This window comes from Littorina saxatilis, linkage group LG3, assembly GCF_037325665.1.
Source record: "Littorina saxatilis isolate snail1 linkage group LG3, US_GU_Lsax_2.0, whole genome shotgun sequence".
Taxonomy (NCBI): Eukaryota; Metazoa; Mollusca; class Gastropoda; order Littorinimorpha; family Littorinidae; genus Littorina; species Littorina saxatilis.
Window position 1 is genome coordinate 53,734,255 of NC_090247.1, and position 15,000 is coordinate 53,749,254.

The following is a 15,000-nucleotide window of genomic DNA, read 5'->3' on the forward strand; positions in this document are numbered from 1 at the left end:
GAAACGGGAATATGGATTGACGCCACACGAAGGAAGGGAGATAAACGCTGAAAACACTGGAGAAGATAAGGAAGAGTTACTGGGAATGGATCCAGAGAAAAATCAAAATCGGTTCAGCGCTGCGCGCTGAGAGCACGTGTTGAAATATCTCATCGACCAGGTTGTGTCCGGGGTGTACCTGAATATGGCCACCAAATTTGAAAGAGATCCATCGAGAACTTTGGCCGTGCATCGCGGACACACACACACACACACACACACACACACACACACACACACACACACACACACAAGTCGTATATATAGATATTAATTAAGGCTCTCCTTCCAGTTCAAACTGTTTATCTTAGGATTAACAATGGAAGATTGTCACTCAACCCCATGATTCTTCTCTTCATCTATGTTTCTCTTGCTCCTCCCCGCCTCCCTATTCCGTCGCCACCCCCTCTCCAAACGCACCCACTCCCACCCACCCCCCACAATCTATTCCGGATCTCTACGAGTGACTTTTTGTGTACTCGTGTCATCATGATCCGTTATTATATCTTGCTTTCCCTCAACCACGAAAGGTGATCCGATGAATTTAATTGAAACCGCTGGCACTCCGCGTCACGAGCGGGTCGGGATCAAAGTGGGCGGGGCCTGTGCGCTCTCAAGATTACTACTATTAATAAACCATAAGAAAGACGACCGTCCATCACAAGTGACATCCAAGACATAGGCCCCGCCCACCTCGTGACGAGTGCCTGTGCTTGAAACGACCTAGAATGTGACCGACTCATCGGTCTCGGCTAGATCAGATCAAGCTTGACGCCGAGGCCTGTCCTGCCACACCTAAACTAGTTGGGCAGTTACTAGCACTTGTCATCATTTTCACGAGTTTTCATTCACAAACACCTGGGAAATAAATCTCATGTTCGCCATGCAATAAATCGAGGTGGTGAATGGGTTTGAGCTTTCAGGTGAAACGTGGATTGTCAAAGTAAAAGCCAATCAGGCTGATTGTTTGATGTGTGGAACCATCGCGGCTTTGGATTTGTGTTTCCGAGGACAACGATTGTAAGCATTCACTCTTAAATACCCAATCAATGTTGATAATTACCGCGACGACTCATGGTCAATTTGCAACTTATCTCTGTAATCGCAAAATCCACAACGAAAAGTCATAAACACTTAAAAAGAAAAGAAATATGCTCAACACTTACTGAACTCACACGTATGATCGCAGCTCTGTACATTTTCAGACTGGAAGAAAAGCATCAACAAGCTACGTTTGACGTCACATACAAGGTTGACGTGTTATCTCGAGCTACTGTGACGATGCTTTGTGGCCCGGAGTTGGATTCTAAAAATTCGTCTCCCTGTGGGTTATTGTGCATTTTGTTGCACAACCAAAATGATGACAAAAACGATGTTTGGTGGCTTGTCGTCAGACCAGCATTTTGTTGTTAGTCCTCGGGGAGCATATCGCCTTTTGTCTCATATTTATCAACCGCGGCCTTCGGCCTTGGTCGATAAAGATGAAACAAAAGACGATATATGGGTCCCCTTGGACCAACAAAAAAGCTGGTCTGTGAACAAGCCACCAAACATCTTATAATGTCCCGATGGAGTATTAAACTTATCCCACAATTATTTGGTACATTTTCTAACATGATTAGCGATGGACATTGTCTGTCTCTGATCTCTTGAAGCCACAATGAGGACAATGTCAAGGCCAGCTGGTTCTGTGTCATCATGATGTTAAATCAATTTGACTTTGCTGACCGAAGGATCTCTACTAGCCACACCAGAATGAAAACGACATCTATGTCGACTGATTCCGTGTCATCATGATGTCAAATGCATTTGGCTTTTCTGACCGAAGCCGCGTCTCAACTAGCCACGCCAGAATGAGGACGACATCTAGGTCACCTGATTCCGTGTCATCATGATGTCAAATGCATTTGGCTTTTCTGACCGAAGCCGCGTCTCAACTAGCCACGCCAGAATGAGGACGACATCTAGCTAGGTCACCTGATTCCGTGTCATCATGATGTCAAATGCATTTGGCTTTTCTGACCGAAGCCGCGTCTCAACTAGCCACGCCAGAATGAAAACGACATCTATGTCACCTGATACCGTGTCATCATGATGTCAAATGCATTTGGCTTTTCTGACCGAAGCCGCGTCTCAACTAGCCACGCCAGAATGAGGACGACATCTATGTCGACTGATTCCGTGTCATCATGATGTCAAATGCATTAGGCTTTTCTGACCGAAGCCGCGTCTCAACTAGCCACGCCAGAATGAAAACGACATCTATGTCACCTGATTCCGTGTCATCATGATGTCAAATGCATTTGGCTTTTCTGACCGAAGCCGCGTCTCAACTAGCCACGCCAGAATGAAAACGACATCTATGTCACCTGATTCCGTGTCATCATGATGTCAAAAGCATTTGGCTTTTCTGACCGAAGCCGCGTCTCTACTAGCCACGCCAGAATGAGGACGACATCTAGGTCACCTGATTCCGGCTTATGATGCCAACTGTAGGCCCTACATTTATTTTGCTGACCGATGCGCTGCTTGGATTATTAACAAAACATAGGGTAACGCAAACCAAAACAGTTAACTTTGATTAATTTTAGTACCAATAATTTGTGTCCACCATTGTATTGTTTTGTCTCTAAGAGCACATTTGTAACTGTATCTTGTTGTGCTCCTTTAGATCAACAATTCCAATTGCTTTGAAAACATCTATCTCAATCGAACACATTTTTTAAACCAAAACCGATTTCACTTTGCACAGAAAAAAGATATTGAACGTCGATGTTTGGTCTGAGTTCAAGCAGAAGTTGAGCAGGATGCTCAGTCTAATCCCACAACTATGAAATCCAGGACATATCTCTGTGGTGATTAACAAGGTTTTTACACGACTAGAAGGAAGGTATCTTTAACTGTCACACATTTTAGAATCAATGTAAAACACATGATTCCGTCGATGGAAGTGGTGAGGGTTTTTTTTCCACTCTTAATTGGCTTTGGTAATCGCATTTGAATGTCAGTCAATGCTGGTCACTGACACCCCCCCTCTCTCTCTCTCTCTCTCTCTCTCTCTCTCTCTCTCTCTCTCTCTCTCTCTCTCTCTCTCTTCTCTCTCTCTCTCTCTGCCTCTGTCTGTCTGTCTGTCTGTCTGTCTGTCTCTCTCTCTGTCTCTGTCTCTCTCTCTCTCTCTGTCTGTCTGTCTGTCTCTCTCTCTCTGTCTCTCTCTGTCTCTCTCTCTCTCTCTCTCTCTCTCTCTGTCTCTCTCTCTGTCTCCCTCTCTCTCTCTCTCTCTCTCTCTCTCTCTCTCTCTCTCTCTCTCTCTCTCACACGTTTACAATTATTCTCTGTATATGTTCCGAGGACAGGTTGGAAGATTAGGCTAAGCCTAAAACCTTTATCCTTATGTAAAAACTTAGTTCTGAGTTCTGGGTTCTCTACGTCAGTCTCACTCTCTCTCTTTCTAACCGTGTCGAGGCACAGTAAATTCCTTTTCTTCTAGTTGCACACCTCTACCAACCATACGCCACCATCTCCACCACAACCTCTTCCACCCCCTCATCATCAACACCCATTTCTCTTCCACCACCCCCGTTTTCGCTTACCTTTCTACATCCACCCTCCTTACCCACACACGGCCTCCCCCCATCCACCTCCCCTGCTAAAGATTCTATTTGTGCCCCTCATCCCTGACAGGGCCCCAATGTAGGTAACGGTACAGAGGAAGCAGACGAGAGGAGAAGAGAAGAGGAGAGCACTACATTCGAGGACGGTCGGGTGAGGAGAGAGCGACGGTTGTATCGTCGTTGGTGTCCGTGCGACCACGAGTAGCGTAGGGCGGAGAAAGTTGTCATCGTCGTCGTCGTTTTCGAGTCCATTAAGACGACAAAGCAAAAGAGTGTAAAATAAAGTTTGGGCGGCAGTGACCGTGACAAATTCACAGTGAGAAAAACGTCAGAAACTTTGAGGATCTTACCATACTGTGTGGCGGCTATATACTTACTACTGACACAGCACAAAACGTCTTCATCGTCACCAGAATCCAGTGTTGTTTTGGCCTGGTACGGTGTTTCGCATTTTGGGAGAACTGCCTTCAGTTCGTGTCTTGTCTTTACTGTGTAGGTGGTTATTTTTCTTCCAGTCTTGACCGCAGACAATCCGCGGTCTTGCGGAATTTTACGACCACAGGGGTTGATGCCGGGTACGGCCAACTGGGGTGCATCGTATGCATTCTAACTAAAGTTCCTGCAACTCAAGTGGAACTCAAAGTCTTGGAGTGATTGTGAGGCTGCAGGGACACCTGTTCTGCAATCCGAAGGTGAGTCGTGTGGTTTCAGTCTTTCTGTGTTAGTGCCAACTGGTTGCTCGGTTAAAGGTGTTGTTCTCATGCAGCTATAGGTAGGACCGTCAGCAGGGCGTCAGCCAAAATAAGCTCAAGACTGAATATTTCCCCGCCAATTTCATTAGGTACAATTATATAGAGGAAAAAAATAATATCAAGTACTTTCAATTGAATCAGTCTTGTGATGAAATTCGATAGATGTACCCCAAAACTGATTCCATTAGTTTGAAAACGCACCAAGTGGTTACGTCCCTTGAATGAAAAAAGACAGATTTGGCGATGAAGCTAGTTTGTATGCCAAAAGACAACATTTTTTGTTATCACGAATGAGACTTTATGAGTGGACACTGGAATACGGGATCCAAAGTTTGATCAGCAGTACTCTGGAGGGGAGAGGGGATAGTCAATATGGAGTTCATATGAGATAAACAAGGCCGCCTGACGTCCTACCAAAAACCGCATGCAGACCATACGATTCCGCCGTATGTTTTATGCATGATTGTCTAGATTACGAGTAGTATGGTTAGTGGAAAAAAAATACGACGAGAAAAATTCCTTTACCTCTTTTTTTTCATAAGCGCATTCCAAGGCCAATCCAGAATTTTAACACAGGATTACAATTTTTGTCAGCCAAGATTTGAAAGAAGCATTTGTTTTAAACGTTTTGGTGCGACGGACGCGTGTGAAAGATGTTTGAATCATGGATGTTCAAAGGTTGTGTGGAGTACGCTCATTTTCTGAAAATACACCAAGTTTGCTTGAGAATACTCCAGAGCAAAACAGGGGTTCCCAGGTCTCCGCATGTTTGTTGTTCTACTGGTACCTGTACCGATTGAGGTGTGCCTCAGAATATCATTGCCTACTACGTGGTGTCTCAGGATCCCATAGCAAGTAGCACTTTTTCTGACATGTTTCTAGGCCAATACGAGGCAGTAAATGTCAATAAACTAGCGACTGCATCACTGCTCACAATCGAAATCATTTTTTAGACAATCATTCAGTAATGGACTGGGTGGCCGAGTGGTAACGCACTTGCGCTCGGAATCGAGAGGTTGCGTGTTCGACCCTGGGTCGGGCCGCTATTTTCTCCCCCCTTTCCTAACCTAGATGGTGGGTTCAAGTGCTAGTCTTTCGGATGAGACGAAAAACCGAGGTCCCTTCGTGTACACTATATTGGGGTGTGCACGTTAAAGATCCCACGATTGACAAAAGGGTCTTTCCTGGCAAAATTGTATAGGCATAGATAAAAATGTCCATCAAATACCCGTGTGACTTGGAATAAAGGCCGCGAAAGGTGAACATTCGCCTAACAGGCTTGAGGTTTGCTGGTCGATGTGAATGCGTGATATATTGTGTAAAAAATTCCATCTCACACGGCATAAAGCGCTTTGAACTTCGGATAAGGCGCTATATAAATAAAGAGAATACAATACAAAAAACAAAAACAAATTATACTCTGTGTTTGTAGAACCCCCTTTTGAACTGAACAAAATGTCTCATATCCCGCAAAGAGGTTCATATTTTGGCTTTAAGTTTGCAAAAATGACATCGCACAGTTCGGTTTTAAGTTTGCAAAAATGACATCGCACATCCGGAATTCATTAGAATCATAGTCTTAATGATCAATTACTCCAAGTTAAAATGCTGTGATAAGGTAGTCTATGTAGACGGCGATTCTCGCTGCATCTCCTTTTTACCTTCGCCTCGTTCCACCCGTTAGCTTCTGACAGCAGTAGGCCCGTCCTTGCTGGCACTTGTCAAATCCCGGAATCCATTTCCTGAGAAAATCAAACGGGCTTCGTCTGCTAGGCGTATGCTTACTCACAAACACTTGCAAGATATGACATAATTATGACAAGGAGGAATAGAAACTCCGACGCTGAATAGTGTTGCGGCGGTTCCACCATCCGCTGGCGAAGGTCTCGGAGGAACACTGACTGTCTCGATCTGTGAAAAATGTCATATTTTGGTCCCCCCAAAAAGAATAACGTATAATATACTTTCCCCATGTAAACAAATCGATTCACTATTTTACATCTGATCAGGCTTTTACATGGGATAAGACCATCCCTCCACATGGTTACATACCAAAAGTCAAAACACGGATTGCTTGCTGTGGTGAGTTGGCACTTTTTGATGAGTTAATTTCTTAAAAGACCACCAGTGAGCACAGGGGGCACCCAGGTTTTTAAGGCCATGTGATGCAGTAAAATTAAACTTGGAGAATACATGGAATAACCTAGCCTACCTTTCAGGGTAGTTATTGAAGTGACTTATAAAAATGAATGAAAAAATTGTGAGGGACATAGACTGCCGTTGCTATGCAAACTGGCATAATCAGCCACCATATTGGTAGTAAAATTGATATCAAAAGTCCTACGGTTTTTTGCCATTAAGGACTTGAGTGTTTGTCCATATTGGATTTGAAGGAAACGGTTTTATAGCGACATCATACATCAGAAATGTATAATATTTGGCACAAGGACGGAAACGCATGTGTTTTATCAACAGTAATATAGAACGATTTTTTTGGCAAAAGGCTACAGTTGAATTTAAATTAATTTTTGTAATTAGGATTAATGAATAATTATGCGGTTACATATTCATGAATCCTTGATCTCTCTCACGCGGAACCTTGTACCTGAAAACTGGATATCTAGTCCAAGTGATGTTAGTAGGATATCTTTAATTTGATCTCTCTCACGCGGAGCCTTGTCTACGAAAACTGGTCATGTCTGAAATGATATTCCAAGTGCTGCTAGTAGAATATCATAGATCCCTCTTACGCTTACCTTAGCTTGACCCTGAAAATGTGTCATCTCTCCAAAAATAGTCCAAGTGCTTCTAGTAGAATGACTTTGAACTCTCACACGCGTTCCTAAAAACTGGCCATCTCTCAAAAGATATTCCACTGCTGGTAGAATGTCTTTGGTTTCTCTCATGCGGAACCCAGTCCCTGAAAACTGGCCATATCTGCACAGAATGATATTCCAAGTGCTGCTAGAGGAATATCTTAGATCCTCCTCATGCGGAACCCAGAGTTGTCCCTGAAAACTGGCTAACTCTCCAAAGATATACCATGTGCTGCAAGTAGAATATCTTAGATCCTTCTCATGCGGAACCCAGAGTTGTCCCTGAAAACTGGCTAACCGCTCTCCAAAGATATACCAAGTGCTGCTCGTAGAATATATATCTTAGATCCCGCTCATGCGGAAGGTTGAATGTTCGAATCCCAAGGTCGATATGCATGTTTCGATCTCCCAGGTCAACTTATGTGCAGACCTGCTAGTGCCTTATCCCCCTTCGTGTGTACACGCAAGCACAAGACAGAGTGCGCACGGAAAAGATCCTGTAATCCATGTCAGAGTTCGGTAGGTTATAGAAACTCGAAAATACCCAGTATGCATTCGCCGAAAGCGGCGTACGGTTGCCTAAACGCGGGGTAAAAACGGTCATGCACGTAAAATCCAACTCGTAAAAAAAACAAAAAAACCCAGTGTACATGGGAATTTAAACTTCTGAACGCAGAAGAAGAAGAACAAGAAGAAGAAGAAGAATCTCTCTCAAGGGGAACGGTGCCTCGGACATTGGCCATCTCATTCCGTTGAACAGCATGCAGGGCCGAGGTGCACGAAAACGTTATCAATCGGTGTGTTGGGAGTTAGCAACAGTGTCGGATCGTTTGAAATTTAGTTTTGTTGTGATTTCAACCAATCAGACACCTCGGTTTGTTCCCACCCGTTTGGGTGGCACCCACTTTCGCTTCGTGCACCTAAGCCCTGGTGTCCTCTGAACACAGGTGTCTCTGTGCTAAAGGTCTGCCTACACAGGCGCGTTGTTTATTATGGGACAAGGACCCGGTATGCGGAGAATGGCACCATTTCCTTTCTCCTCTTTTTTGTGGACCTCGGCAGAGAGCGCGCATATGGCATTGTTTAGGGTTGCGCAATACGGGCCTAAATTCTGATCCCCAGATAGTGTGGTTTCAGACGCATGCAGGGCTTGAAGTTGTTCTGCGTCGTTTCATGCAGTCAATCTAGGAGTTGTTGGTCTGGTTAACAGGTGTGCTGAAATATGGTCATTGACATTCCCTGAAAGGAAGGGCTTTGGAGACTTTTGTCATATATTCATTCATTCGTTCAGTCATGATCGAGTTTCTCCGGTCGGTCGATCATTCACTCATTCATTCGTTCAGTCATGATCGAGTTTCTCCGGTCGGTCGATCATTCACTCATTCATTCGTTCAGTCATGATCGAGTTTCTCCGGTCGGTCGATCATTCACTCATTCATTCGTTCAGTCATGATCGAGTTTCTCCGGTCGGTCGATCATTCACTCATTCATTCGTTCAGTCATGATCGAGTTTCTCCGGTCGGTCGATCATTCACTCATTCATTCGTTCAGTCATGATCGAGTTTCTCCGGTCGGTCGATCATTCACTCATTCATTCGTTCAGTCATGATCGAGTTTCTCCGGTCGGTCGATCATTCACTCATTCATTCGTTCAGTCATGATCGAGTTTCTCCGGTCGGTCGATCATTCACTCATTCATTCGTTCAGTCATGATCGAGTTTCTCCGGTCGGTCGATCATTCACTCATTCATTCGTTCTTTCATTCATTTACTCAAACATTCGGTCGCTCGACCGGCTGTGTATTCACCCCACCCACCTACTACTACCCCCTCCGTTTGTTTGTTTGATTATTTGTTGGTGTGTCGGTCTGTTTGTCAAAAGCGACGACGTTGAAGGTACGCACGTCATGTCATTGATAACTGATGCACTGAAAAAATAGTCCTCCCTCCCTCTCGATCTTCGTTATTACTTGTTTTCCATCAAATTTACACAAACGGACCTAAATGTTATACACCATTAGTCTCTTAAAAATGATCATGTATATAAAAGCTCAAATATGCCCAGCCTTTAGGCCAAAGAAAAAATATAACCCGACCGACCCTATTTTTTTCCGCCGACTCTAAAACTTTTTATTTTTTCATTTCTAAAAAAAAACCAAAAAACTGTTGGCACATTTTGCGAACCAAACCGAGACTAAGTGAAGTAACCTCCTTTAAAATCGACTGACTTTAAACAAAATAAAAATAAAATAAATAAAATAAAATAGATAAAAGAAAAAAGCCGACCTACCGACCCTATCTTTTTTGGTCACGTTACCCTAAACCAACATATATTTTTGTTTGGCCTTATGTGATGTGAGCATCTTTCAGCTTGGACACATCCCAACAATCTTCAGTCTTGCTTCTTTCTGTGTGAAGTGGATTTCGTTGTTATTGTCGAATTCATTTTGAAACTGACAACAATGTCGATCCACCAAACTGGTTCAACAAATACAGGATGACCTCTAAACAAATGCACCCCACAAAAATGTCTTATTATTGAACTACTTCATATCTGTTGTACATTAACTTCAGCTTATACATGACTAGTTTTCAAAGTGTCAAGTTTATATGTCAAATGGTCTGACTTGTGTGCACTTTCAAAAAAATGTTCCGAATTCGGGAATCGACTCAACAGTACGAGGTTTGACATTGAGCAATAGTCATAATCCCTCCAGACTTTTACCTTTTGGATTATCCGAATGTCCGAGTATACAAACACGGCCCCTCCCTCCCCAGGTCATCGGTGACCTCGGCTGAGGGGCACGACAAAGTTACCACCCAAATAGAGCCACCCGAAGTGTTGGATTGGTTTGAAACTGAGATGTGTTGTGATTTCAACCAATCAGAACCCGCGGTTTGTTCAGTCTCTCCCATTTTGGGTGGCAACAACTTTCGGCTCGTGTACCACAACCCTGAAAACAGCAATTGCAGCTACACGCAGGGCAAATCATAGAAAACATTGCATTCGTGTTATTGACTATTTCGGAGGAGTAATTTGGAACACATTTTGGAGAGAAGGTAAAAGTCGGACCATTTTACCTACAAACTCGAAACTTTGTGGAATGGTCGTGAACAAGCTGAAGTTTTCATTTCATTTTCATTACTTTATTGTCCCATCGCTGTGAAATTCGGGTCGCTTCCTCCCAGTGGAAAGCTAGCAGCAACGGATTCGCGCTACCCAGGTGTCTGCGTGTTTAGGTGTATTCAGCCACCTACACTTATGGCAGAATGACCCAGGTCTTTTAAGTGCCATTGTGATGACACGGGGGTGGGACATGGCTTCCGTCTCTGGGTCTGCACATAAAGTTGACCCGTGTCCGGCGTGAACAACAACTATATAGATATTCACCGAACTCAGATGGCTGCAAAAATTACCCCCTTAGTTTTAAAGACTCACTTGCGCAATGCCGCGCAAGATTCATTAAGGACATGAACGAACTCCTCCACGGAAAATGCCCTGATTCTGCCTGCAACTGTTGTATATTCAAGCCACTGATTGTGATTATGGACTGGTCATGCATAAGCTGAAGTTACTGTACATCAAAATTAATATGAAATAATTCGGTCAGTGGAGGCCTAGGTTATTATCATGTTTGTGGGTTGCAATGTTTGGGGTCACACTGAAAGGCACAGTGCAGCTCACAGCCTTCGTTTTGCGTTTTTGTTGCAGCTGAGTGCATTTACAGTTCAAAAATCCTCCTATGGCAGTAAAACAAACTCAAAACTACCCAACGACGACATCTGTGAAGCTCGATAGTTTCTTGTTCACGCGAGTGCATAAATTAACCTAGTTATTACGTGGTGTTTGGTCGGAGTTCGATTCAACTGATTGATTCCGGCCTCCATTTTGTTTTACACAAACTCATGATGATGTCTGACATAGTTTGCTTAGTGACGTGTATTTTTGTGCATGATGTGGTGATCTACCTGATCTAAATTTAGATCCAAAAATAGGCCAAGACCAGCCGGGTCCGAGTACGAAATTAATTCGTAAAAAAATCGCAGTTCTTGACTCTTTGGGTGCAAGTCAATGAAACTTGAAACTTGGTAGTTCTTCTAACGGATAGCTGCCTGAGGTATGACTAAAAGCCCCAGGGGCTCCGTGCACCTGGATTTGATAAGTTCAGTACCTTGAACTAAGCACCAGGTATCGAAGGCATCCTGGCTGTTAATTGTTGGTAAGCCTACATGTATGTGTCTGAATTGAAGAACGCTCTTTTCTCAGGTAAAAGCATGGACAGGTATGTGGCGCATTCTGATAATCATCGGTCCACGGCTATTGCCAGTTTCTCTCTGACAGCATGCTGAATTATTGCGCGAATCTATCAAAACAAGAATACAGAGTTATCTCCCATATGTTTTTCACGAGCACTGATCTAAATTTCAGATCAGTGTTGACAGTGTTCGCGAGACGAAAATGATTCCAGATTGGCCGACTTCGACAGTGATCTCCGTTCTGTTCTTCACAGTTATGATAAAGACATCGTTCTAAAGTCAAAACAAGTCGAAATTTTGAGACTGCTGTCGGAAGGAGACCGTGATATATGGTTGCATCACTCTCAACTGGTGACAGTAAAAATCGTCTGCTCTGGTGCACGCCTAAGCCAAAGTTGATTATCACGTGACACTTTAGAGTTGTTTGCACAGTAAATACATCCGCGAAAGATAGCTCGCTTGAAACTGTCTTACATATCAATTCCTTTGTAATTTTACACAACACCATGAAAAATAATTATCGACGATCGCGAATCTGTTATATCCATAACACATTACGAAAAGATCTAAATATGTAAAAAAAAAAATCGATTTCTTACGCACAGAAAGAAAACCAAGGCATCCTGCCAGGGATAGAATGAGACCCGAAGGGAAGTAACTCATTTTTGACCTGAGTTCAGGATGGTATGTGGCGGTGAACCGTGACGATTCTTTAACCGGTGCTATCAATGTCTATTGTATATTTATGTTTTCTTCATCATTCGAAAAAAACAATTATATTTAAAACTTGAAATGCTTGTTATAAACAAATAAACAATTTAAAAAAGTAAGATTTAGTTGCAGTTACTATCAACAATATTGGTACACTTGTGTGAAACATGAACAATTTATTGGGTTTCAAAGTTATTTCCATTGAAGAAAAAAATACGAAACCGCAACAATCACTCCAATTATGTCATTCAAGATAAAAGTAAATATATCATTACTACAGAGACATAATAAATTATGTATAATGACAGTGATTATATTGACGATACAAAACATTTGATAGAAAAGCACAGTTATTCGCAGGAATCAAAACAAAGCAAAACAGCGATTTTAAACATTTACCCCTCTATTGACAAGCAGAAGACCAGAAGAACACTTTTGGTGGGTTGAGTGGGAAGGTGTGTTGAAATAAATGTTCATGCATCAATGTTATAAAAACCTGATACGTTCGTTTTTAGGTTTTGTTTGTGTGTTTGTTGTTTGTTACCTTCTTTCTTTCTTTCTTTCTTTCTTTTTTTCTTTCTTTCTTTCCTTCTTTCTTTAATTGTTTTGCTTGTTTCTTTGCTTGTTGCTGTTGTTGTCGTTGTTTTTGTTGTTGTTGTGTTTTGTTTTGTTGTTGATTGGTTGCATGATTATCAACGTTTAATTAAAGTATGTTCAGTTGATGACTCAAACGTGTTCGTGTTGTAATATTATAAACGTACCCTAGCAAATTATTTTCTTCCGCCGACATCAAATTTCTCATAAGTTTTGTGGACAATACAAAAACAAACAACAAAACAAAACAAAACATACAATCAGTCATGATAAAACATTCAGTGAATCAGCAAAGGCATGTGCATATGGTCGCAACATGTATTCTGCAGTTTGTTTTTATTCGGCTAACACACTCCTCTCATTCCTAGTGCCCAACGCTACCTCACTCTGACCGAGAATAAACGTCAAATTTAGAAGAAGAAAATTATTGTAAGCAGCGAGACGTTAGTAGTAAATTGTACCTGTTGGAGGTATCTGTTACCTGTTTTCCCCTCCAGCGCAGGTCCACTACAAATCACATTGAAGTATGTATATATTGTGATAGACGAAATGATAAAGAATGCAGCTGTTTCATCGTCTCGTAAATGTTTTAAAAAATGCTACAAACTGGCATTTTTGAAAGGTATTGAGATGTATATCAATAGAGGAATTATTCAGCTATAATTTAACTCGAATGCAATCCCACGTTCAGAAAAAGTCGACAAATCTTTGTTCAAATGTTTACAGATTTAGCCTAGAAATACTGTCGCTACAGGCCCACTCAGCTTTTAATTTAAAAAATTAAAAAGATGAAGAAGTCAAATTTAGTAATACAAAAACTGACAAAACGACAAAAGTAAAATACCTAAAAAAATGTCTGTATCAACATGCATAACTATCCAATCAGAAGGTTTTGAAATTCACAATCCATAAAGTTACCAGTTAACATTTATATATTAAAAGACAAAAATGAAAACGGTTAAGTTTTGAGCATGTAATTCTGGACAAAACGAAACATTCAGCAGAACTTTGCTTTCGACCTATCCGCCTTTAAAAAGTCAAACACGATTCACAACAGACACAAATCGATGATACACTGATACGAAGACTTATCTTTGAAAAATTATGAACATTTGTATCACACAGATAGGGAGATACATTCTGAAGTGGAAGGTGCACTCAATAACTATGATCAGACCCTTTTGAATGTATCGGATGGAAACGTTATCGGTAAATACAAAAACTGCATCTTGTTTCCTGTGCTTTTTAAACAATCGAAAACGAGAACCGTTTTTTTTTCTTCAAATCTGCCGTGCTCTTTACCTTGGGGGCACTAACACAGCCGCGACTAGAAGACGGATAAACAGAAGAAGAGTATTTTTTACTATATCATGATCAGTCCCGACATCTTAATAGAATTGAAAATATATATGGTTTTTATTTACCTTCAAATTCAACTACAGCGCATGTCCAGCACCAATTAGTCAAACGCAAATCTTGAGATAGCTGCATGTCAGTCGTCACTTGAAAGCATTGTAAATAAACTTCTTGAAGACTGTGTACGCGTTGCTTTCTTGCAAATTACATTCTGTTATAATGAGCAAAGGACACATAATTAAATACCAGAAGTCCAAAGGCCTCAGGCAAGTACACTTTTTTTTATCGATTTTTCTTTTGGGCGATCCAAATGTACCGTTCTAAATTCACGTCTTCCGATATGCATGACTAATGGCACCACTCTGTAATATACAACTAAGTACAATTTGCAGTACATGACGCCTTGAAAATATTGAAAAATATACATTAAGATTAAACATGTGTTGCTGCGTGTGCCTTTCAACAATTTGTGTTTTCTTTTGTGTGTATGTTTATAAGCGCATCAAACATTGCAAAGACATATGATTTAAAAGAGAACTGTGCGTGATGTAAAACGCATTGATTAAGATGTTGTACTTTCTATACGCCCAAAAACCAGACCAACTTTCCAGAAACAAAAATGCTTTAAGTAGATAGAGTTTGGTCTCCTCAATCTAAATCGTTCAACTTAAAAGCTTATTGCGTTTGCTAAATTGCATTAAAATATTTAAAAAACACATTCAGATGACCATGTGCTACAGATATTGTGCTAACACCAACGTAAATGATGACCATACCTACTACACACTTTGCACAGTAGGTCACATGATCAAAATCATACCAATCAAAACCATCTGTCACTGTTTATCTGTGAGTTTGGCTTTAC

The 15,000-nt window shown here is 41.7% G+C and overlaps 1 protein-coding gene across 1 annotated transcript in view; it reads left to right on the forward strand.

Moving 5' to 3' along the window:
• Window positions 1–3,740: 3,740 nt before the first annotated feature.
• LOC138962675 (43 kDa receptor-associated protein of the synapse-like) overlaps window positions 3,741–15,000 on the forward strand; it is a 79,689-nt gene continuing 68,429 nt past the window's right edge. The window contains exon 1 of the mRNA XM_070334592.1: window positions 3,741–4,342. The gene's annotated coding sequence lies outside the window, so the exon portion shown is untranslated. The remainder of the gene's footprint in view (window positions 4,343–15,000) is intronic.